The sequence below is a fragment of the Panthera onca genome, chromosome A2, assembly GCF_046562875.1.
Source record: "Panthera onca isolate mPanOnc1 chromosome A2, mPanOnc1 haplotype 2, whole genome shotgun sequence".
NCBI classification, from domain to species: Eukaryota; Metazoa; Chordata; class Mammalia; order Carnivora; family Felidae; genus Panthera; species Panthera onca.
Window position 1 is genome coordinate 36,541,693 of NC_138340.1, and position 23,697 is coordinate 36,565,389.

General features: G+C 41.2%; 1 protein-coding gene across 5 annotated transcripts in view; it reads right to left on the reverse strand.

The window, feature by feature from the left end:
* Positions 1 to 23,697, reverse strand: part of FRMD4B (FERM domain containing 4B) — a 321,761-nt gene that overhangs the window by 216,372 nt on the left and 81,692 nt on the right. For all 5 annotated transcript variants that reach the window (XM_078442821.2, XM_078442822.2, XM_078442825.2 and 2 more), the window contains exon 2: positions 3,485 to 3,611. The gene's annotated coding sequence lies outside the window, so the exon portion shown is untranslated. The remainder of the gene's footprint in view (positions 1 to 3,484; positions 3,612 to 23,697) is intronic.

Genomic DNA, 23,697 nt, shown 5'->3' on the forward strand with positions numbered 1-23,697 from the left:
TTTTGCTATTAAAACAGCACTAGAGCGAATGTACTTGTGCATACAGTGTTTTGTATTCAGACCAGTTTGTCTGGAAGACAAACTCTTAAAAGTTCTATTATCTGGTCAATGCGAATGTGCATTTAACATTTTGACAAATACTGCCAAGTTAGCTTCCAAAAATATGGGCACTGTTGACAGTCTCATCGCCAGTGATCATGAGAGCCTTTTTGTCCATGTCTTTCCCACAAGGGGTATTTAGAACTTCTTTCATTCTTGCCAGTTTGACAGGTGCACTTGGTTATTTATTTATTTATTTATTTTTAATTTTTTTTTTTTAACACTTATTTATTTTTGAGACAGAGAGAGACAGAGCATGAACAGGGGAGGGGCAGAGAGAGAGGGAGACATAGAATCTGAAATGGGCTCCAGGCTCTGGGCTGTCAGCACAGAGCCCGACGCGGGGCTCGAACTCACGGATCGTGAGATCGTGACCTGAGCCGAAGTCGGCCGCTTAACCGGCTGAGCCACCCAGGCGCCCCTGCACTTGGTTATTTAAATAAAGTATACTATAATCAGGGCTGATATTCAATAGCAATGCATACATGCAGCTGCACTTAATATTAAAATACAAAATTTTCTCCGTAGTGTTGGGCAACCGATCACTGCCCTGAGCCCTACCCTCGAACCCCGCCCATCTCCACACAATCCAGCAACTGAAGGGAAACACCCTGCCCGGCACTACGGCCTATACCCATTTAAGTTGGTCCTTATTTGTGCTGTGCAGTTAATGTTAAGAATCTTTCTCCTGCTTCCATGAGTCAAATTTTTTTGTGAGACCCATTGATTATCTCCTTGCTCTAATTCTGAATCTCTAGTCCTGTAAAGCGATCATCTGTCTCAATTACAACACCTGTGCTCCTGAGATCAGGGACCCTGTCCTTCTCATTCATTTTTTCACTCCCAGAATGTTTTTCAAGTACATCAGATACAGCAGTTGTTGCTGGACCAGGATCCCAGAACCTTATTGTGAAAACACCATCCCAGCCTCATAGGACGTACAGACCAGTAAGAAAGGTAGGAAAAATAACTGAGTACGCAAATAAAATAATCCCCACTAAGAATGAGTGTCCTAAAGGAAACAGGCTCTGATGACAAGTTAATGAATGATTAACTTCTGCCCTCATTGCCTATCTGTATGTCCTTTCTTATACCTACTTTATTTTCTTTTAAAAATTAGGGGCGCCTGGGTGGCTCAGTTGGTTAAGCCTCCGACTTCAGCTCAGGTCACGATCTCACAGTCTGTGAGTTCGAGCCCCGCATCAGGCTCTGGGCTGATGGCTCAGAGCCTGGAGCCTGCTTCCGATTCTGTGTCTCCCTCTCTCTCTGCCCCTCCCCCGTTCATGCTCTGTCTCTCTCTGTCTCAAAAATAAATAAACGTTAAAAAAAATTTTTTTTTAAAAAATTAAAAAAAAATTTTTTTAACATTTATTTATTTTTGAGAGACAGAGTGAGACAGAGCACGAGTGGTGGAGGGGCAGAGAGAGGGGGTTACACAGAATCCAAAGCAGGTTCCAGGCTCTGAGCTGTCAGCACAGAGCCCGATGCAGGGCTCGAACTCACAGACTGTGAGATCGTGACCTGAGCCGAAGTCAGACGCTTAACCCACTGAGCCACCCAGGCACCCCACTTATACCTACTTTAAATAGCCAAGCTCATCGCCTGTCAGACTGGCAAGGATGAGAAAATTTTTGAATGCCCCTTGTTGCAAGGATATGGACAAAAAGACCCTCAAAGTTAGTGTTGATGAGAATGACAACAAATGTAACAGTGATATTTTTGGAAGACAGTGTCATGGGTGGGGGGGGGCGGTGGTTCTTCTTAGTAGACAGGTCTGAGACAGAAAGGAAAGTGCAAAGGAGTCAGGTGCAGGGAGAGAGAGTACACAGGCTGCACTGGGTAGTGTGTGCAAAGGCTCACGGGTAGTGTGTGCAAAGGATCTGTTGTGATTGAAAGGGTCAGGAACAAGGTATGAGTGAGCCCAGAATGCAAGTGGGAGAGGTTGGAGATAAATCCGGCTAGGGCCGGATCACACCGTGCCTTACAGATTGCAGCCAAGAGTCTGAGATGACCTGTTTTGTAATTTAAGATCCTACACCACTTAAGTTTATATTCTCCAATTGTTCCCGAAGCACCTAAGTGACTATGAGTTTGAGAGACACATTGAGCACCCTGCAGCTTTCTTTTATCCTTCTTAGTGCTCGTGGGTTCCCAAGATAGCAGCGTGGACGGTGCATACGCGCCCAGGGTGAGACATATTCGCCTTCACTTCCTCTGCACCCTTTCGGCTCCTCCACCTCTCTGCTCCACAGAAAACAACAGAGATTTCCATCTCTGAAGGACACTTTACTCAAGGATAAAATCAGCCACTAATTACTGAGCACTTTCTATGTGCTCACCATTCTCCCAAGTGCTTTGTATAATATTAACTCATTTCGTCCACGTATCCTCATCTACCCAAGAAAACGGAGGCGAAGGAAGATGAGCCATTTTGACCACAGTCATAGAAGTGGTCAGTGGAAGACCAAGAATCTTGAGTCCATGTCTTTGACTGCTCAAGGATAGTCCTCTCCAGCCGGGCTGGTGCGTGGAAATTGCAATCCACCTGTTTATTTCACTCAGGGAAGCATTTTGAGAGACTGTGTAAATGCTGTCCTTAACTGTTGTACATTCTGCTTGGATACAACTCATACTTTTCACATTATACATCAATCTCCCTCAAATCAAATATGGACAGTGTCAAATATGGATTTCTGAGATCACCTAATGTAGAAACATCCTGAGACATCATAGGCTAGCACTGGCCACGAGCCTGGCAGTTTGGTTTCCAGTTTGGGCTGCCACTGAAATATTTCAATTTCCCTCTTATTTTATTGTAAAAAGCCATGGAAAATAGGGGAAAGACCCAAAGGACTAACACTAAAGGTACAGAGCACACCTGTACTACAAGAAAGCTAAGGATGAAAATCACTGCATGTATAAAAATAATCAACTATTAGCTTGCTCAATTGTCCTCTGGACTTAAGCCAGTCAGTGTTCAACTGAGAACAAAAAGATAATAACTTTACAACTGTGGGTATAAAATATTGGAAATATATTGTAGGAAATGTGTCAATGGCACAGCACAGTTAGTTAGTACATTGGTTATTTTGGCTTTTGTTTCTTTTGCTTTCTGAAAAGAGAACCCCTTTGTAAAAGGTAAGTCTATTTTTCAACTTTTGGGCAGCTAGCTTTTATTTGAGAGTAAGGAATTAACTGTATTTACTAATTTTCTTCCTCATTTCTAGAACACAGATATTTTGATGGTAGATCATATTATGTATCCTATCCTATCCTATCCGATCCTATCCCCACTTGGTAAGTCTATATACACTCACACACATACATGTAGAAACCCACTTTCCTGTTCAGCATCAGAGTTCAGCATTTACAGGTGTCCACTTACCTTTACTAGTAGGTATTCTTCTGACTTCCTCTTGCTTTCACTGTAATAATCTTCGGATTTTGTTTGCCATGCATAGTTGTCATCTTTTTCTTTCACACATTCTTTCTTCAGGATTTCTCACCAAAGCCTGTAACCCAGAAAAGAGACGCTCCTTAATTTCTGTAGGCACACAGGAAAGAACTAGAGTTCTCAAATCAGTGACACTTCTAATTTATTTCTAGTTTTCCCTTGGCTGGCTACAGTTTAATCACTGTTTTAGAAATTTACCTAACGAGATTTAAAATAGAGCTATCTCGACATACAAATGAAATTGAGGCTGTTCTCAACAACTAAATGATTTGGCCTCTTACATAATGCATTTCATTGAATAGACAGTGTTACCGGCTCTGTAGAAGGAGATTCCGCAGGCCTGAAAGTTATCTACAGTAGTTGTAAATTCAGGGTGACAAAAGTGGGAGAAATCAATAAAGCATCACCGCAGAATCCATGTTACAGAATTACTGGAACCAGGATAGCACTCCCAAATCTCATTTTTAACAGATGTCAGTTGTGGAGAGAATGAAGCACATGTCATGAATACTGATGAAATTTAGTGTGTGTCTTTCGCCCTAAGATGCTCATTTATATGTATTTGTCATTTTCTCTATAAAAGAAAAGGAAACAGCTATCCCTCGGAAGCTCTCCTTAAGTCAGGAAGTGTGCTTCTTGTCAGCTGTGGGCCCAACTGTTTCACACCCAGGAGTGTGTAAAAAGTGGACAAGAAGGCGGAAGCAGCAGGTGTGGCATTCACTGTTTTGCCGTGTGGGTGAATAAAACTCGACTTGTCCAACCATCCCACACTGCACCTCCCCATTCCACCTGAGCCTCAGCTCTCCCTGGACATGGACACAGGCGTGAAGTGGAAGATGGCAGCCGGAAGCAGAAAGAATTCAGGACAATTTGTTCATCAGCACCTTTGCTCCTGTCTCCTTACTGATGCCATATGATACACCCATCTTTTCTAACAGGAGCGAGATATTCCAGGGGCTCCACCACAATGAGAGCTGAGAGTTTCTTTTCTTTTTTTTTTTAATGTTTATTTATTATATTGAAAGAAAGAGCATGAGTGGGGAAGGAGCGGAGAGAGGGAGACAGAGAATCTCTGCGCTGTCAGCAGAGAGCCTGATGCAGGGCTCGAATTCACAAACCATGAGCTCATGACCTGAGCCAGAACCAAGCGTTGGATGCTTAATGGACTGAGCCACCCAGGTACCCCAGCTGGGAGTTTCTTGTGGGCAATATTTGCAGTATCCTTTTAGGACAAAAATAGATTTTAGGAGACAAACTAATTCACTTACCTTTGAATCTTAAAGCCAGTAAGACCCTAATTTTATGTGAGGTGTGTTAAATTCAATATTAAAATGCTAACAAAAAATTAAATTTAAATAGTGGGATCTAATGTTGATAGAGTGTAGCCATGGGACTGCAGTAATGGTTTGGGTAGGATGAAATCAGAATGAAGACCTCTCACATCCAGCCATCTCCTTAGACCCCGTGGCTTCCAGGGAAAATACTGGGTATAGAATATACGAGAGAGATAGTGTAGTCCCAGCCCCACTTTACGGTAAGATAACTGAGGCTTCGAGAGAGGGAAGGGGACCTGCAGGAGAACCACATGGAGAACTGGCACCATCGTGACTCCGTACATTTTCTGCTTTATCAAAACATCTCTCTACAACTTCCATGTGTCCACCAGGTTACATAAGTTCTTAGACTGGGGGTTAGACCTTGTAAATAGTGATATAACAAGCAGCCTGGATAACAGGGCAGAAGAGACAGAAAGGCAATCATTTATTGAGTGCCCACCATAAGCCATTTAGTGCACAGGGCATAGCACTTACATTGCAGCTAATGCTTCCGAGAACTGTGAAAATCATATAGGAATCATTATCTTATGAAGATGAGGAAACTGAGTCAGGGCAAGAGGATACTTTGTTTGAGGTGACACACAGCTAGTAAGTTCTTTGTTGTTTTTGTTTTTCTTTTTTTATTTTAATTCCCGTACAGTTAATATACAGTGTTGTAATAGTTTCAGGTGTATGATATAGTGATTCAACACTTCTATACATCACCTGGTGCTCATCACAAGTGGACTCCTTAACCCCCATCACCTATTTCACCCATCCCCCCACCTACCTCCCTTCTGGTAACCATCGGTTTGTTCTCTTTTATTAAGAGTGTGCTTCCGGTGCCTGGGTGGCTCAGTCAGTTGAGCATCCGGCTTCAGCTCAGGTCATGCTCTTACGGTTCGTGAGTTCGGCCCCACATCGGGCTCTGTGCTGACAGCTTAGAACCTGGAGCCTGCTTCCGATTATGTGTCTCCGTCTCTCTCTGCCCCTTCCCTGCTCACACTGTCTCTCTCTGCCTCTCAAAAAATAAAGAAAACTAATAAAAAAAAAGAGCCTGCTTCTTAATTTGTCTCTCTTTTTTCCTTTGCTTATTTGTTTTGCTTCTTAAATTCCACATGAGTGAAATCCTATGGTATTTGTCTTTCTCTGACTGGTTTCTTTCTTTCTTTCTTTCTTTCTTTCTTTCTTTCTTTTTAAGCAGCAGGTAAAAGTTTATTAGAGTAAGATTAGAAAGGAAGAATAACAGGAAATCTCTCTTTACAGAGAGGGGACATTCGAAAGTGAATGACTTATTTCACTTAGCATTGTAATTTCTAGCTCCATCCATGTCGCTGCAAATGGCAATATTTCATTCCTTTTTATAACTGGATAGTATTCCATTTTATACACACACACACACACACACACACACACACACCATGTCTTTATCCATTCATCTATTGATGGACACTTGGAATGCAAACTGGTGTTGCCATTCTGGAAAAACAGTGTGGAGTTTCATTAAAAAGTTAACAATAGAACTACGCTATGAGCCAGCAGTCGCACGACTGGGTATTTACCCCAAAATACAAAAACACTAATTCCAAGGGATACATGCACCCTTATGTTTATAGCAACCTTATCTACAATAGCTAGTAAATTCTTTGATTCCATGGCCCAATATACTCTGACTTCCTACCTGTAATGAGCAGCAACTGTAAACCCAGGAAATATGCATCTATTTGAAAACTCCAGATCCCAAGAATAGAAACGGAATGGATAGTGTTTTAAAGAAGACTAAAGAGAACAGAGGAAAGATAAGTTAAAAGCACTATGGGAGTATATTCAACAATTCAACTCTTAATGTGTAGGAGGGAAATGTCTTAAGATCTTTGAATATACCAAATATGCAAATGCAATTAGAACATATCGTGTAACTTCACCCATAAAATTCAGTGAAGGATACTTGTCATATTAAGAACCTACAGGTGAGCAAATAAGTTCAAGGTCTCAGTGAGTTAGGATGCCTGAGATATGATCACCTCTTTGCTTAGGCTGTCATAACTAATGCCATATACTGAGTGGTTTGAACAGCCTTCACAGTTCTAGAGGCTGGAAGTCCAAGGTCAAGGTGGCAACAAGGTTTGGTTTCTCCTGAGGTGCATGTATCTTTTTGAATTAGTATTTTTATTTTCTTTGGGTATACACCTACCAGTGGAATTACCGGATCATATGGTAATTCTATTTTTAATATTTTGAGGGACGTCCATACTGTTTTCCACAGTGGTTATACCAGTTTGCCTTCCCATCAACAGTGCACGAAGGTTCCTTTTTCTCCACATTCTTGCCAACACTTGTTGTTTCTCATGTTGTTGATTTTAGCCATTCTTACAGGTGTGTGGTGATATCTCACTGTGGTTTTGCTTTGTATTTTTCTGATGATTAGTGACGTTGAGCATCTTTTCACAAGTTCATTGGCCATCTGTATATCATCTTTGGAAAAATGTTTATTCATGTCTTCTGCCCATTTTTAAATTGGATCACTTGTTTTTTGTGTGTGTTGAGTTGTAGAAATTCTTGGTATAATTTAGATATTAATTCCTTATTGGATACATCACTTGCAAATATTTCCCCCTATTCAGCAGGTTGTCTTTTCGTTTTGTTGCTGGTTTCCTTCACTGTGCAAAAGCTTTTTATTTTGGGGTAGTCCCAACAGTTTAACTTGCTTTTATTTCCCTTACCAAAGGAGACATCTAGAAAAATGTTTCTATGGCTGATGTCAAAGAGATTGCTGCCTATGTTTTCTTCTAGGAATTTTATGGTTTCAGGGGTCACATTTAGGCTTTGGTCCATTTTATTGTTATGTGTGGTATAAGACAGTGGTCCAGTTTCATTCTTTTGCAATGCCATTTGTTGAAAAGAAATGGATTATCCAATCCATTCCCATTGGATATTATTGCCTCCTCTGTCATAGATTAATTGGCCATATAATCATGGGTTTATTTCTGGGCTTTCTATTCTGTTCCATTGATCCACATGTCTATTTTTGTGCCAGTACCATACTGTTTCGATTACAACAGCTTTGTAGTGTATCTTGACATATGGGATTGTGACACCTCCAGTTTTGTTCTTCTTTTCGAAGATTGCTGTAAAGGTCTTATTTTCACTTAATTACCTCTTCGAAGGCTTTCTCTGCAAATATAGTGACATTCTGAAGTATCGGGGGGTCAGAGCCTCAACATATGAATCTTAGGACACAATTTAGCCCATAGTGCCCACTAAGTAACTATTTCCGTTGCCACAGCAGTGCAAAACCAGGTACTAGAAAAACGACAAACCTGCTACATGCCATCAACATTCAGCATCACCCATAAAGATTCGAAGCCCTCTGCTATTTGAATTCAGGCCCCTAAGGGTCTATTACAGGTTTTAAATTTTAAAAAATAAAGGTGGGAAAGGTCATGATTCAACAACCTTTGGTCACAACGATCTAAACCAGGGGTCAGAAAAGTATCGCCTGCAAATTAAATCCAGCCTGCTGACTGTTTCTGCAGGTAAAGTTTTTTGGCACACAGTCACATCCAGTCATTTAAAGATTGCCTCTGGTCGCTCCGGAGCTACAATCACACAGCTGAATAGCTGTGCCAGAGACCCAAGACCAAAAGTATTTACTATCTGGCCTTTGACAGAGATAGTTTGCCAACTCCTGCTTTAATCTATGGTAGTCAGTTTTTTGTTTTTTTTTTTGTTTTTTTTTATTGTAGGACTTTTCAGGGTCTGGAAAATATATGCTTCAAACTTCAAGGGGAGGATATACAGTAAAACTGCATCTTGCATTGGAAGTAATTTCTAAAGTCAGTTCAAACTGAAAACTGTGAATGATCAGAACGAACACTGGGAATCCCTTAGGGAAAGTGCCACACCATACAGTCTACCATCGCACGTCATCATCAATATGGCCAGGTTTTCCTTCAAAGTTGCAACAGATAAAATTGCTTTTGAGCACCACATGAAAGAGGTGGCTTTCTTTATGGGTCCCTGTATAAAAACATGCCTACGAATCGCCCTCGGCATGGTAAGATGCTTGAAGACACTGAGAACTGCCAGGAGGGTCAGGATACCAACTCACACTAACGTCTTCAATTTGCCAAAGTTAAATATGCACTTGCTATGACTTTGCAGGAGGTGGTTGTTGTTGCTGTTGTTTGCACTGTTTCCCAATTTAACCTCTCCCATCTCATGCCCCCAAGCCCCCAGTGCCAGAAGCTTATAATAGGACCTGTGTTTCATGGCATGCATTTAAAGAAATGCAGAAATACTAAAAAACATGGATATTAGGGACCAATCAACTGAACAGAAGACATGTATGAGGCTTTCTTAACACTAATTATAAAATAAGTGTAGGACAAAGCCGCAATAAGACACCACTTAATACCCATTAGGTGGGATATTTTTTTTTAAGTGAAAAATAACAAATGTTGGTGAAAATGAGGAAAAGTTAGAACGCATTGCAGATGGGGATGTAAAATGGTGCAGCCTTTGTAGAAAATGATTTGAAAGCTCCTTAAAAAATTAAACATAAAATTACCATAAGATACAAGAATTCTACTTCTGGGTACATACCCCAAAGAACTGAAAGCAGACAGTTGTGCACCTGTTCATAGCTGCATTATATGTTATATTGTTCACAGTAGCCCAAAGGCAGGAGTAATCCAAGTGTCCACTGACAAGATAAATGGATAAACAAAACGTGGTACATACATACAATGGAGCAGTATCCATTTTTAAACAGAATGGAATCCTGATACATGCTACATTGTGGATGCATTTTAAAAACACTATGGTAACTGGAATGAACCAGATGCAATAGGACAAATATTGTATGATTTCACTTGCATGCGGTGCCTTGAGTAGTCAAATTCATACAGATGGAGAGTAGAACAGAGGTTATCAGAGCATATGGGACTGAGGAATGGAAGTGATTGTTTAATGGGCACAGAGTTTCAATTTGGAGTGATGAAAAAGGTTCTGAAGACCGATGGCAATGAAGGTTTTACAACACTGTGAATGTACTTAACGCTGCTGAACTGCACATTTAAAAATAGTCGGAAAGGTAAACTTTTTTTTAAAGCTTATTTGAGAGAGGAAAGAGCACAAACAAGGGAAGGGCAGAGAGAGAGACAGACAGAGAGAGAATCTCAAGCAGGCTCCACACTGTCGGTGCAGAGCCCGTAACAGGGCTCCATCCCACAAACCGTGAGATCATGACCTGAGCCAAAACCAAGCGTCGGACACTTAACCAACTGAGCCACCCAGGTGACCCTAGGATGGTAAAATTTACATTATGTATATTTTACCACAATAAAAAATGCTCCAGAAAAAAAATAAAAAAGAAATGTAGGAGCGTAATTGCAGGGATGGGGATAGAGAGGGCTTAAATTGTTTATACAGAATGTCTCATTCTGCTAAAAAAAAAAAAAGGCAGCCAACAAATCTTTGGCCTGCTTAGGTGACAACATCATAGCTTGGAAGACAGAGGAAGCAATAAAGGGAAGGGTTATTCCAGAAAGACCTTTAGGTGATAGAGAAATGAAGCAGAAAAGTGGTCACGTGCCCTTGGAGTTCAAAGTAGTATTGGCAGGGATGCTGGGGTCCTCACTTGGCTCCTCCCGGGCCCGAGTTTTCTTCCAGCACAGCCTCACTGCCCCCTTGTCCCATGCTCACTCCCATGCTCACCCTTCCATTCGCCCCATCCACTGTCCACTCAGCAGCCTGAGTGCTGGCGAAAATACAGCATTATGCAAAGGATGATGTGACAAACTCCTGTCCGTGTCACTGTGCCGTCACTCAAAATGAACTAATGTTGTTCTTCTCATTCATTAACTCTTTTGAGAAATAGAACCACATGGAACTTAAACCCCTCCAGTTCACACATGGATATGCCTGTGTGTGTGTGTGTGTGTGTGTGTGTGTGTCCAAAACAACATATCCTACAGTAGTGTAGGTTTTACAGTTTTTATAAAGTGTAGCATGCTGTATATTACTGTACTCCACATTGTTTTTGAGACATCTTCATTTTGGTCCATACAGATCTAGGTCATTGACTGTTGTATGGCACTCTATAATACAACCATACCATAGTTTAATTCTCCTTTTCTGGACTGACGGCTATTGGGTGGGGTCCAATCATGACAAAGGATGCTCCGATGGACACCCTTCACAATCCTCCTCCAGAGTCCAGATCCCTCTGTTCAGTGGCAGAGGCTGTCCCGGCCCATTAGTATTGTGACAGCCCTATGTATACCTGCAGGACTTTGTCCTGGTTAAGTCCAGCTCTCCTGGGGGCATCTGAAAATGGGAGAGAGCTCTTTTGTGAATTGGGGGTGGAGGAGAGCAGGGATGCTAAATTTCTACCGTGCATGAAAGTCTCGAGGGACAGAGACTTGCCCCTCACAAAATACCAAGTGCCCCTCCTTGGAGAAACAATGTTGCTAACTTTCTGTCTGCAGGAAAATCTGTTGTGGAATATGTGCATTCTCAAGTGTAACTGGGGGATGACAACTTATTCTCCAAGTGCTGTTTATCTCAATTCCTTGCCAAGTTTTACTTGTCTAATTCAACCTTTTGAATTTCTGCTACTCCGACAGGCATAAAATGCTATCCTGGGATTTTAAACTGTCGTTTCTTGCTTTTATCAGTGATGTGGAAAGCCTTTTCACATTTTTATTACTCATTCATGTCTTCCCCTCAAGACACGGACTGTTAGTAAGTGGCCCATTTTTCCTACTGGGTAGTTTGACTTTTCCTTATTGATTTACAGGAATTTGCTAGAGATTCTAGAAACCTGGCTTTTGTCAGTTATTTCAGGTTGCAAATATCTTCTATTGGTTTGTCACTTGCCTTTTAATTTTATGGCATTATTTTGTTATACATTATATAAGCTATACATTTTGACATAGTGAAATCCATCAACTTCATTATTCTTGAGTGTGGTATTGTGTCTCTAGCTTACAAAATCTACGTTATCCTAATGGTATAAAGATACTTTCTTTTTATCTCCCTACAGGTTTTGAACTTTTACATTTTATACTTAGGTTTTCAATTCACCTCAATTTATTTTTGTACGAAGTGTAAATCTGGAAACTTATTCTTCCATAAGGAGAAATAACTTACTTCTGATACTCATTTACTTCTGATATTCTATGTTTTCCATTCTGAATTTCAATGCTTCCTGTGTCTATAGGGTCTACAGGGAAGGGTCTATATTTGTTCAGTCTCTATTCTGTCCCACTGATCTATTTTTCAATACCCCTATACCAATAACATAATGTCTTAATTACTATGGTTTTATAAATATTTTGATAATTAGGGGAAACATTCATTCCTTCTTCTTCTTTTGCAAACCTCCCTTATTACGTTCTTGAATTTTTATTTTTATTTATTATTAAAAAAAAATTGTAATGCTTACTTATTCTTTGGGGGGCAGGGGCAGAGAGAGGGAGACAGAATCCAAAGCAGGTTCCAGGCCCTTAGCTACCAGCACAGAGCCTGACATGGGGCTTTAACTCGCAAACCATGAGATAATGACCTGAGCCGAAGTTGGTTACTTAACTGACTGAGCCACCCAGGTGTCCCAAATTCTTGCATTTTTACATTTCCATTCAATTTTAGAATGCTGTTGGGATTTCGTTCAGAACCGCAATGAATTTATAAATCCTTTCTTTGGTAAAAATCAGCAGTTTATAATATTGGTCTTTCCTTTCCATGTATATGGTATATCCTACCATTTCTTTAGTTCTTCTTTTGTGGTTCCCAGTAACTTTCTCCTGAAGTAGTTGCACATTTTCTTAAAACTAGACTCCCAGTTTCTATATAATTTTGAGTGCTGAAGTAGTTTTTTTTTTTTTTTTTAAAAAACCTCAAATCTGAAGATATCAACTGTCCTTCCCTGAATGTAGGTCTCCTGAGGCTTTCTATTACACTTAAAATAGAATCCAAACTGCTTACTGTGGCATGATTACAGTATGTGGCTTGGCCCTGTCTTCCTCTTGAACTTTAACTTGAATCTCGTGTTAGCCATGCCAGTTTTCTTTATACATGCCAAATATATCAAGCTAATTTCTCCTCAGGACCTTGTCCTTGCAGCCTCCTGTTATGGAAACTTGTTCCCCAGATATGCACATGGCTGATTTCTTCTTGCCACTAAGGCCTCAGCTCAGATGTCACCTCTCAGGCTGTCCCTTCCCACTAGAGAATAGCCCTTCAATCATTCATAATGGCATAGCTCCTTTATTTCTTCACAGCTCTTGTCACCATTTAAAATTATCTTGTTTAATTCTATTGGTGTTTCTCCATAATAGACTGTAAGCTCTACATAATTGGGACCCTGCTGTCTTATTCCCTCTCATGTCCTCAGCACCTCAAATGGTTTCCGGTACACACAAAGTAGTGAATGAATAGGTATTGAATAAATAAGTGAGTGAACAAATGAACGAACTTGGATTTCACCTTGTCCCCTGGTTGATCCTTCTATGTCCTCTTATATCAGCGAAGTGTTCCCTTTCTCCCACTGGCCACATACTAGCAAATAAATAATAATCTGCAGACATTTCTAGTCTCTCAAAGAAATAGCTTGACCATAGGCATACTTATAAAGGGAATTCCAAACACATCTGTGTTCTGAAAATCCAGGTTTCTAGCTTATATGGAACAGAGAAGCCTTCATTCTCCCATTTACCCTATTTCTACTCCCAAGAGATAACCATCGACAGTTTCTTTGTGTGGAGTCATAAACTTTTTACCCATTTACTTGTATGTATGTATGTATGATAGATATCGTCTATCTATCACAGGTTAGAGAATTTGAATGACTCAATATGGGAAGTTTTATTCTTATTGACAAAGTATTATTTTTCAATGGATCTGAGTTTGTTAAAAAAGCAGATTCCTACTCCCACCTCTAGAGGTTCTGATTTCACAAACCAGGGGTGGGTACCAGAAATCTTCATTTTTGAACAAGCATCCTAGATAATTCTGATGCAGGTGGCTCAAAAACCACCCTTTGGGAAATGCTCTCCAAGTCAAGGCCATTTAACACCATCCTTATTTAAGACCATGCATCCTCCTGAACACTAGGGGGCAGATGGAGCCACGTGCATGCCCAGTGTTAAGATGTCACAACCCCTTTGCTCAGAAAGAGGGTGTGGTAGATACTGAGCCTCCATTAAGACCCCAAGAATCTAGACTGCTTGTGAAGCCACATCAGCAATCAGGAAAACAGCTCAAAACTGAGAAAACCTGGGTTCTAAACTCCACACTGCCCCGCACCTCAGTTTCTTCACGTGCAAAATGAGAAGTTAGACCAGATAATCCAACAAGCCCCTTTCCACACTAACATTTTATGAGAAACTTTAACATCACATGGATTTCTTTGTGATTGGGCTATGGCTGATTTTGATCCTGTACCTTCCAAATTTTCTAGGACGGGCTTAGGTTATTTTTATAATGCAAAAGAAAATAATGCAAAACATTTAAAAAGATTTTTCTCATCGTTACTCCAACAGCATTTTCACAAACTGAGATGCTTCTGTTTCAGTGCTAATGTTCACTACTCTCCATGAATACAGAGAAACAACAAAATCTCAACGCGCCTAGGTCAAGGCAATTTAATGCCATTCTTGCTTGTTTGAAGCAAATTTAAAATTTGCTTAATAGGCAAAATTGAATCTGTGACCCTATACAAGATGGTAAACATGGAAACGAAACAGCCCAAGATTCAGTCTCAGCCCAAATCTCATACTACATGGAGAAATGAGCAATATTTAAATATTTAATAATACCTTGTAATTTTTATAGACTCTTGGGCTTCCGAGTTTCTGACAAAGTAATCCCCAAGCCATAATTAACAAAAAGAGGCAACCTTCCCAAAAGTTTTCCAGAGCACAAGTAAACTCCTCAAAGTACTTCCTTGGCAGTGAGTGTGTTGGGAATAGTGGCATACAAGCAGTAAACAAGAGCTAGAAAGAGTTTGGATATTGCTCTGAACTGATGACGGATGTTGGCTGAAATGGCTTTTAGGAAAAGAAGGTTGTGATTAGAAAATCATGACATTTCCAGCACTCATTTATTAGCATGTCTGGAAAATCACAGAAGAGAGATAACAGAGTCTTTGCAACCTGAGTTCCATTCACAGGATGTTTACAAATAATTAACTGCTATTCAATCTTCAGAGTCATTTGGTCAGTGTCCTAAAGGCAAAGCAAGGATACAGACACCATAACCAATCACTGTAGGTGGTCTCCTAATAAAGACTTCCATTAGCTACTAGTTGCTCAGACCATAAAACTATGGATGCTTTCCCCACCACTTCCCATTGCTCCAACCCTCGCAGCACTACCACTATGGTCCGCCCCTCGATTTGTTCCTATCTCCTTATTTCTAATGCCACCAGTCCAGTCCAAGCCACAATCATCTTTCCCTTAGACTATTTCAACAGTCTTCTTATTAATTTCTCCACTTGACCCAAGACAATCCCTTCTTCACATAGTGGCCATATTTACACATCAGATAATTTTTCCCCCTGCTTAAAACCCTTCAATAACTTCTCATTATTATTATTTTTTTGAGAGAGGGTTCAAGTTGGTGAGATGCAGAGAAAGAGAGAGATAGAGAGGGAGAGAGAGAGAGAAGTGGGGCTCCCCCAAAGCAAGGCTCAAACTCACTCAAAGCGGAAATCCTGCTCACCCAAAGTGGGGCTCGAGTACACCAATGTGGGACTAAAACTCATGAACGGTGAGATCATGACCTGAGCTAAGTCGGATGCTTAATGACTGAGCCACCAAGGTGCCCCAATATCTTCTCATGTTCATGGAATAAAACTTAAGTTTTATCTGCTCTCCACCTCTGAAGCGTCGTTTCACGACAGTCCTTCTTCCACCCTTGATACTTCCCACATTTGCTTCCTTTTCCTTCCTTACTTTGCCGAGCTCATTCTCACTTACAGTCCTCACTGCTCAGATTACTGTTTCTCTAGACTGTCACACAGCTGGTTCCACCTCATCTTCCCAACTCAACATGCAGGATCTTCCCTGACCACTATATCCTGTATGGTATCAACCTGCATTTGTGTTATTCTCTACCCTTGCGTATTTCCCGTATGATCCTGAAATTACATTGTTTACTTGATGGCTACCCACCCCTCCACTAGAACGTAAGCTCCCCGAGGAGACCGACCTTGCTTGTCCTATTCACTGCTGAACCCCCAGAGTCCAGGACAATGCACACAGTACTCAATGACTTTTTGTCAATGGGGCACCTGGGCGGCTCAGTCGGTTGAGTGTCTGACTTTGGCTCAGGTCACGATCTCACGGTCCACGGGTTCAAGCCCTGCGTCGAACTCTGTGCTGACAGCTCAGAGCCTGGAGCCTATTTCAGATTCTGTGTCTCCCTCTTTCTCTCTCCTCCCCTGCTCACGCTCTGTCCCTCTCTGCTCAAAAATAAACAAACGTTAAAAAAATTTTTTTTAAATGACTTTCTGTCAAATGAATGTATGTGTTGTTTTAGATTCAAGCAGGACCCAACTTTTCAGTGCTCCCTGTCCATTCAGAATCAAAACGCAATTACCTGCCCATGCTACAAGTTGTTAATGTGCAGAAGAGACCTATGCTTCTCTAAGAACAACCTCATTGTTACCCCACAATTAGGTTAGAGCCTCCAACTTAGAGCTCATTGCTCTGAAAGCAGAGGATTCTTGGGAGATGTCAGATGAAACTTAAAACCTCGTTGACAAGCTGACTCGTACAGTGTATCTTGACTTGGAGGAATGATTGTGTAGCTTTGTCAACGCTGGAAGTGAAGGGTTTACGGTGTGAGTGGGTGGATCACTGTGTCACATGGCCTGAGGCAGGTGGATATTTTTAAAATGCTAAGGAAATCTGCTAGGATAGTCTGTACACTAGCCAGGCATTCAATCGGCGGGGAGCTCATTTGGGGCCCAGATAAGAGGTTCAACTAATTTTACATGCGCCCCATACCAAGGTAATTTCACTCTGACTGGCAGAGTGAACTACGGAGGGTTAGCAACAGGCAATTTTCTGCACAGTATCATGATTTATAAATCATTTCTACCAGTTTGTCATCTCTTTTGTTTCTCGGGGCAATTCTAAAGGTTGGTCAAATACTTGTTACACCGATTTTATTGTATGTGTGTGTATCAGACTCCATCTCACAATGAGTAAATACTGAAACTTGATTTGGAATCAAAATCTTGGAAGATCAGTGTTTAGGGGTACTCATAAACCAGCGAAAGATATTGCAAAAGGCATTTTATTATTTTTTTATTTTTGAAAGTTTATTTATTTGAGAGAGAGCGTGCATGCGCAAGTGAGTGGGGGAGGGGCAGAGAGGGAGAGAGAGAATCATAAACAGGCTCTGCACTCAGCACAGAGCCCGATGTGGGGCTCAATCCCACGAACCCGGAGACCATGACCTCTGCGGAAACCAAGAGTCAGACGCTCAACCAACTGAACCACCAAGGTGCCCCAAAAGGCATTTTAAACATCAACTTTACTGAGGTATAATTTACATACAATAAAATATTCCCACTTTAAGTGTTCAGTTCATCAGATGCTGACATATATTCACTTCTGTACTTATCAGCACAACCAAGACATAGAACATTTCTATCTCCTGAAAAGTTCCATTATGTTCCTGTGTACGATATCCTCCCTCTTGCTTCCTACCTCTGCCCCAGGCAACCACTGCTCTGCTTTCTGTCACTAGATATTAGTGTGCTTTTTCTAGAATTTCATAGGAGTTGAATCCTATAGTCTAAATTTTGCGTGCTTGGCTCCTTTCACTAAGCATGATATCTTTGAGATACATCCATATTGTTGCACATACTCGTAGTTTGTTCTTTTTTTAAATTATTTTGTTTTATTTTACGGTATTCTATCGTATGGCTAGACCCCAAACGGTTTATCCATTTACCTGCTGATGGGTATTTGGATTATTTCCAGTTTAGAGCTACGAAAAAGGCAACCATAACGACACTCCAGGGCAAATCTTTGCATGGACATATATTTTCATTTCTTTCCTGTAAATACCTTGGAGTGGACTGGCTGGGTCTTCTAATAAGGGCATTTTCAATTTTAGCAAAACTGAAAAGTGTGTTCTAAATGGCTTTGCCACTTTAAATCCCACCAGCAGTGTGTGAGAGTTCCGGTTGCTCCACATCCTCACCCACACTCGGTATTGTCAGTCTTTTAATTTTAGTCACTTTAATAGGTATTTGCTGGTATCTCATTGCGTTTTGAATTTGCATTTCCTTGATGCTAATAATATCGAGCATCTTCTCACATGCTTATTGCCCATTTGTATAACTTACACAAAGTACAATTTGAAAGATAAGAAATATAAGTACTTCTATCTCTTATGTGCAAGAACTTGCCTTATTTTAGAAGCGGTTTTGAAAAACGCAACCTGAAGAGGATATATATAAAATATTCAGACTATAAAGTTAAAATATATTTAGAGGCTACATTAAAACTAATGAAAACAATAACATGGTGGAAAAGATCCACATTTTATTAGCTTTGTATTCTATACCGCACATTCATCTAATGCTTTAAGAAACCAGGAAGCCTGAATTTGCAGAAAGGGGATGAGATTAAATTAACTTGATCTCAGCGAAGAAGGAAAAGGCTTGGCCCTCTTCACTTCTAATTATTCTCTCTTCTCTAGACTTCATTTTATAGACCATAGGTTCAATTATTCACAGTATCTTTTTATATCTAGTCTCATAAAACTGTAAGGTGAATCATTACAAAATTAATATTCAACAGGCTTTATATAACTCTGCTTAATGCAATGCATAACTCAGATTTTTATCACCCCAAGGCCTCTCAAGATCTATAAATGAAACCAACTTAATAAAAGACCATGTATTTTAACTCTAACATAACCTACACAACCTCAACACTACATAACCACTCAATGTAGACTAGACAACCAGACATGACAGAAATGGACTGTATATAGAAGGTCAACCTGTGCATGAAGATTCTTATGATGACAACCAAAATTTTGCTCTCATTTGTTTAGAGGAACTCATGGCTCTAATGAAAAGGAGATTAATATGCTTCCAGAGCATTCACACAGGAATCACTGTACATTTTTTACACCATGTGACCCTAAAAAATTTTCTGATTCCTAAATAATTGTCCCCTCCTAGGAAGGACAAAAGCTAGTGAATGCATCTACCAAAATCCACCCTCTAATCTCTACCCAAATACATGTACATATTTCCAACCACAAAGGAAACTTAAAGATCATTCGGTCTGGGGGCACCTGGGTGGCTCAGTCAGTTAAGTGTCTGACTTCGGCTCAGGTCATGATCTCATCGTTCGTGAGTTCGAGCCCTGTCTGTGCTGACAGCTCAGAGCCTGGAGCCTGCTTCAGATTCTGTGTCTCCCGTGCTCTCTCTGCCCCTTCCCCACTAGCATCCTATCTCTCTCTCTCTCTCTCTCTCAAAAATAAATACACATTTTTAAAAAAAAGGTCATTCAGTCTAATGATCACATTTTACACAAACAAAAGGCAATCAAGACCCCGACAAGTGAAATTACCGGTTTGAAGTCAGACAACTAGTTGAGAGGAGCCGGGTGTTAAATTCAGATCTCGGACTCAGACTCCAGAGTCTTGTGATTTTTTTGCCCAAGACTTTTTTTTTCTCCTGTTCTCAATAGTTATACAGGGTAGATGTAGACATTGCTATCCTTTCTGATCTATTTTAATGTCCTCGAATTAATAGATGTGAAAACTAAGGTTCACAACATGAGGAATCACGGCTCATCCAAGGTCGGGGAGAGAGTCAACGGCAAAGCTGAGACCAGTGACCACTCCTATGGTTTACAGCTTGATGCTCCTCTCTTCATGCCTGGCTGCCTTTCTTCTCTGGTGGGCAGGATGGTTTCCTGTCTTATCACCATTAAGTGGTCTTGGCGTGTTACAATCCATTCGCCACTTCCGTAATGAGTAAGTTATGCCGAGATCATTTGAAAAGCCCACAGTCCTAGGTTGGTACCAAGGCTCTGGCAACATCTAACACACAGCTGTTGTGAGGATGCACATTCCATTTTGACAAAAGACACATGCCTGGGTTTTGTCATGTTGGTCTGAGATAACGTAACGTGCGGAAAGAGGGACGAGCAGGGAAAGAGAGATTACTTCCCCAGACTCTCACATAAATGATTCTTTCTTTGCATAATGGAGCTCTAAATAAATAAAATACAAAATGAATGTTTACAACATTACAGTTGCTGCGAAAATGGCTATAGAGTTTTATGCCTATCTGTATCCTCTCCAGGGAAAACGGAAATCAACATGAGTTTTGTAATGGTGGGGAGGAGAAGGGACTATCATTTATTCCTTCATATGTCCAACAGAGCGAGGCCCCAGGGATGCAACACTGCTCAGAAGAGTAGTTTCTATCCTCCTGTGAAGTCTCCTGGGAAAGATAGACCATTAACAAGCATGTAATAGGTATGTATAGACACATAAGAAGACAGGGTTTAGGGGGCAAGTGGCCTGGCCTGAAGAATCCTCAGCGGTATGATCATGTTCAAGTGGAAAGGAGACATGATTCGGATTCAGACCAAAGAGTGTTGGAATCCTGTTTCCTGCCACAGTAGGTGATCTTGAGCAAGTCATTTCCAACTTTCTACTCCGTTTCCTGATTTGTGAAACAAAACTAATAATTCTTACCCTGTGGGAATTAGGTCAGATATTGAGTGAAAGTTTACTAAGTTCCCAGGGGAGCCTGGCCCAGACTAGTGGTTCCATATATATTTGTCAAATGCATAAAAGCATCATTATGAAACATGCATTGGCTGTCTAATAGCAAAAGGGGCACCTGGGCAGACAGTGATAAAACACAGAGTAAGGAGACATGAGTCCTGTCTTATACCTAGGGAGACTGAGAGTATCTATTCTATTATACATAATACACACACATATGTGTGAGTGTGCCTGCGTGTAACAAATACAGAGCGAAGCCAGAAAGAAGCACATTTGACGTGGCTGAGTCAGGGAGCGCTGTACAATAGGACTGTCTAACAGAAACAGAACATGAGCCACAAAGGAGGGGCATATAGGTAATTTTCAAACGTCAGTAGCCTCTTAATAAAAGTAAAAAGAAGCAGACAGAATCAAGTTTAGTAGCATATATGACCCCAAGATAGCCAAAATATGATCATTTCAACATGTGACCATTATGAGTTTATGAATGTGATATTTTGCACGTACAGAGTCTTCGAGCAGTCTTTGTATTTTATACTTCCATTACAGCTCACCTTGGCTTAGCCACCTTCCAGGTGCTCAGTACTGCACGTGGCAAATGGCGTCCATACTGGAGAGCGCAGTTTCAGAAATCTGGAGATGAGAGAGTTTGCTGAAGACAGAGGCTGCCAGGTGGGCTCATGGGGGAAGTGGGGCAGGAATGTGCCCCCTCCTGGCACAGAGACTTTGCTGCAGCACCTTATAGAAGCCGCCTTCTCCTGGCTCCTTTGGCCCCAGGGAGTCCCTAAATCTACTTCCTGCTATTGCAGGGACCGCACTCAGATTTGGTTCTTACTCTTTGCTGGTACCTTCAGACTCTCAGATTGTCCTTTCCTTCCTGGCACCCCCTTACCTGGCATACTGCTTAGGGTATGGGAAGCACATATATGTAACAGCAATTTCTTCTTTGCACAATATGGCTCTATACAGGTACATACAAATAAATACAATGCCAGGTAAAGACCTGAGATAGCCCAGCTCTGGCTCCCAGAGCCACGAGGCCTGCAGAGCCCCAGTTTTTCTCCAGCCATACAGAGTTACGAGCTAAGCAAATGCCAGAACCATTCCTAGCAGGAAACCAGTCTGTGCCTGGGCTCCAAGCAGGGGACAGGTGGGCACAGGGCCCGGCTGTGGGGAGTGCCATTTGGCAGAGAGATACTAGAGGAAAGGGGAGGAGACAATGGTCTGACTCCTTGTGTGCCCTTCATGGCCAAGTCTATTTTCTAAGGTGAGATGGAGTAGAGAGACCTTTTCCACGTGGCCAAGTATGGTGGTGACACGCATGACAAAAGAATCTGGAGGATGAACAAAGCACAAATGAAAAAGAAGTACATAAGAGGACAGAGGCAGAAGCCGAGAAACTAAGAGTCATCTTGCCCACTGTCCCCCAACAGCTGGTGTGCCCTCACCTAACAGTTCAAGTGTCCCCACCACCAGGGCCCATGATGGGTCGCAGTGGTGGCTGGACCTACATCAGCCTCCGTCTCCTTAGTCCTGTCTTTTTCCACAGCCCAGTGATTAACAGTACGACCACAAACTCAGGCAATCAACTACATAAGAGGAGTGGATTGGGTGAGGAGGCAGGACACACACTGTCCCCACACCTCTGCCCTGCCCCAACAGTAAAGTCACTACTGGTTTGAAAGAGGATGGAATTCAGAGGGGTTGCCAATCTTAGCTCAATAATATCTTTACCGGAATGTAAGTCCCAGTGCAGAAGGAGCAAACCCTCTGACACACTCAACTTTCAGCAAGCGGGAATGGGACCCTGGTGTGCCTCGATCTTGCAAATTTTGCAAAGTCTTGAGAAGGGATTTTATGGGACATTTTCCAGTTTTAAAATGGTTGGAGCTATGTCAACAAAATTTTACACACTGTACGGGGCCACACTGTGTGAGCCAAAGAAAACTGACCACAAGGCTGCCAGCTTGAGATTTCTCCTCTAGTTCAAAGAGATATGGTCATGGTCCTGTTCCACCATCAGGCCATTTGTAGCTTCTCAGCTCAATTTTGTTCTGAGGCTTAATTCCGATCAGGCAGATGAAGGGCTGAGCATAGTTTCTGGCACATAGTGAAGGCAGTTAATAACTGATGTCCGCTAGCTCTAAAGAACCTCTGAGATTTAATTCTAACCATTATATAGGGATCAAATCACAGGATGTCCCCAGAGACAAAACATCTGAAAGAGGGCTCCTCTCTCTCAAACGATTCCCTATCTCTTCATTTCTGTTTCATGGCTTAGATTTACGCCACTTTCATTTTACTTTGTCGATTCATGAAACTCAATTTGTTGCACAAAGGAAGTAAGAAAGAAAAAAGGTCAGCCCAGGTGAAAGTCTAAGCTGGTGTAAGTTTTCTAGAAAGTAGTTTGGCAATGCCTAGCAAATAAAAGGCTGAAAAAAAAATCGTATGCCTTTTGACTCAGCGATTCCAGTTTAAGGAATTCAGCCTAAGTAAAAAATGATGGTTTTTCATAAAGATTTAATTCCAAGAATTCTTATGACCGTGTAATCTACAACAGAAGCAATTAAGGAAATTAAACACCCATGAATAGGGAATTTGTAGCAAAAGTTATGATACACGAAAGCATTTAACACAGCCGCCCGCGTGACTTTCAGAGCACTTACTGCGTTCACAGTGTGTCCCCTGCAATAAACGCCATGAAAGCAGAGTCTCTGGTCCATCTCGTTCACCACTGTCTACACTACTTTCCATGAGCTGGCACATAACAGACACCCATAAATATTTAAATACATACAAGATAGCTTATGTAGTATGATTCTGTTTTTGTAAAAAAAAAAAAAAAAAAAAAAAAAAAAAAGACATGTATTTCTGGAAGTATGTTATTACTAATTTTCCCTAGAGCAGAACTCAGCAAACTACAGTCCCTGGACTAGTGGCCAGTTTTTGTAAATAAAGTTTTATTGGAACACAGCCATGTTCATTCTTTTACACGTTATCTATGGCTACTTTTGCACTAGAATGCAGAGTTGAGTTGTTGCAACAGAGACT